This window comes from Penaeus chinensis, chromosome 7 (assembly GCF_019202785.1).
Source record: "Penaeus chinensis breed Huanghai No. 1 chromosome 7, ASM1920278v2, whole genome shotgun sequence".
Classification (NCBI taxonomy): domain Eukaryota; kingdom Metazoa; phylum Arthropoda; class Malacostraca; order Decapoda; family Penaeidae; genus Penaeus; species Penaeus chinensis.
Window position 1 is genome coordinate 16,321,275 of NC_061825.1, and position 2,500 is coordinate 16,323,774.

The window sequence follows — 2,500 nt, forward strand, 5'->3', positions numbered from 1 at the left end:
GTGAAATAAGCAATAGAATGCCTACGATTTATAATAGTTTATGAAAACAATGGAAGAAGCGACATCGTGAAAACATGGATTGTACTTTGTGTTACGACAACGATGTGGAAGTGAAGTATATTCATCTCTAAATTTATAAATGCAATGTTGCAGTGATGTTGTTGCGTGCGTGTGTGTGATCTTTATTTCAGACACACTGAAAACCATGAATGTGCAGAGAGAGAATTAGTATATCTGTTTATTTCATAATACATCTGAAAAAAAAAATATGCTTTGGTAAATGTTTAATGATAATATGATAGGGTTCTAATAGTGCTAGGGAGAAAACAAAATTTGGTCCATAAAAGTTATTCTAGAAAGATTAAACTAATCATTGAGAATTTTCAAATTGTCTGTATTTTCACATCGCTCTTATATTGATTTTAATCGTTTTTTTCTGTTTCCTTTTCAATGCATCATCCTGAAATCTTTAACAACTGTATGCACATGTTTTTGCAATCTACCTTAAAAAAAAATAGTTCCTTAACATGATGCGCCGAAAGGTTCCCACTGGACCTTAAATTCGAAAATTCAAAATGTTTCCCGGTGTCTAAGTTCGTTTACAGTTTTAATTAGATATAGATAGAAATCACTTACTTCTATACAGACCGATACAGCGACGAAGATCGATATATGTCCTGAGTCTTGAATGTGATAAGAAATGTTTAAGAAAGGCAAACTAACTTCATCCTTATTGTTTCTATGAAAATTATTTTGTCTTAATCTTGTTTTTGTTGTTCATGTGTTTTTGTTGTTTAAAAAAGGCAAACTAACTTCACCCTTATTGTTTCTATGAAAATTATTTTGTTTTTTCTAATGATTTTGTTTTGTTATTCATGTGCTTTTGTTATTTTTGTCTGAATTTTCCTTTCTTTCATATAACTTTACCAATTAGATTACTAAGCCCTTCTATTTACATCACTTTAACCACAATTATTTTGTTTTAGTTTAGTGGAATAACAGCGGCGTATTTGCAGGGGGGAGGGGAGTGGTGTCCCCCTTCTCTGCAATAAGCCCCCCCCCCCCCCTCATCCACCAAGACTCTCCTGCTGCATTTCTGATGGATGAAATAAAACAATGTTTCCTGTAATTCCTGTAATTTCCTGATATATTTCCCCTGGGAGGACAAGAAAAATCGACAAGGATATGCAGTAAAACTGAGAAAAAGAGAGAGAGAGAAGGAGAGAGAGAGAGAGAAGAGAGAGAGAGAGAGAGAGAGAGAGAGAGAGAGAGAGAGAGAGAGAGAGAGAGAGAGAGAGAGAAAGAGAGAGAGAGAGAGAGAAAGAGAGAGAGAGAGAGAGAGAGAGAGAGAGAGAGAAAGAGAGAGAGAGAGAGAGAGAGAGAGAGAGAGAGAGAGAGAGAGAGAGAGAGAGAGAGAGAGAGAGAGAGTGAGAGAGAGAGAGAGAGAGAGAGAAAGGGAGAAAAAAAAAGAGAGAGAGACGGAGAGAGGTTGGAAAATGAATATCAATTATAATAATGATGGCAGTCATATAGCCGGAAATAACAGTAATGTAGATACTAATAGCAATGATATGATATGATTACGATAATGTTAATAATAATGATAGCAAGGACAATTATAGTGATATGGGCAAACGTTTTAAATTAAGATACAATTGGTAATAATCTTAATTCGGGTAACATACTGAATTTTCACCATTATCAACAGCAAGGCATAACCGAGAGAGAACGGGAAAAGAGGTAACCATGTACTATACAACAGACAGAATGCCAACCATTATTCAATCTTAGAAATGGAAAAACTGGCAACTTACCCCGAACCCTGGAATACTCCGATTCCGTTAAGTCGCTTTTTTTTTTTTCTAATCGCTTGACTCTTAATACTTGTGCTTTCTTATGTTTGGATTTTCAGAACTGATATACAAAGTTTCTCTCACTTTTTATTGAAATTGGCTGCCTTCAACACCTCCTTATTATCCTTTTCTTTATCTCGAAAGCGACTTGGCGAATCGGACACCAGAACCCGGAGTGAGTTGCCAGATTAGCCTTTCCTGAAATCAGAGTAAAAGAAACATTGTATAAACATCCATTGCAAAGGTCATCCTCACAAACGTCATTGTTTGTTATCAGAACATTTACTCTTTCATCGTCACTGTTGATAATGATGGTGCTGATGATAATGATAAAGATAATATTGATAACAACGATATGTTTTTTTCTATCATGATTGTCACTTTCATTATCATTATTATTATTATTGTTATTGCTGTTTAGTTGTCGCTGTTGTGTTAATGTCAATATTAGTAGCCCTGTTATTGTAATTATTATTATCATGATTATTATTACTATTATTACTATTGATACTAACTCCACTATTACTACCATCATCATCATTACTATCTATATATTTTTTTTTATATTATCAATATTGCTGTTGCTGTTGTAATATTGCTACTACCAGCAGTACTGATCATTACCTTTCTCATCATCATCATCATCA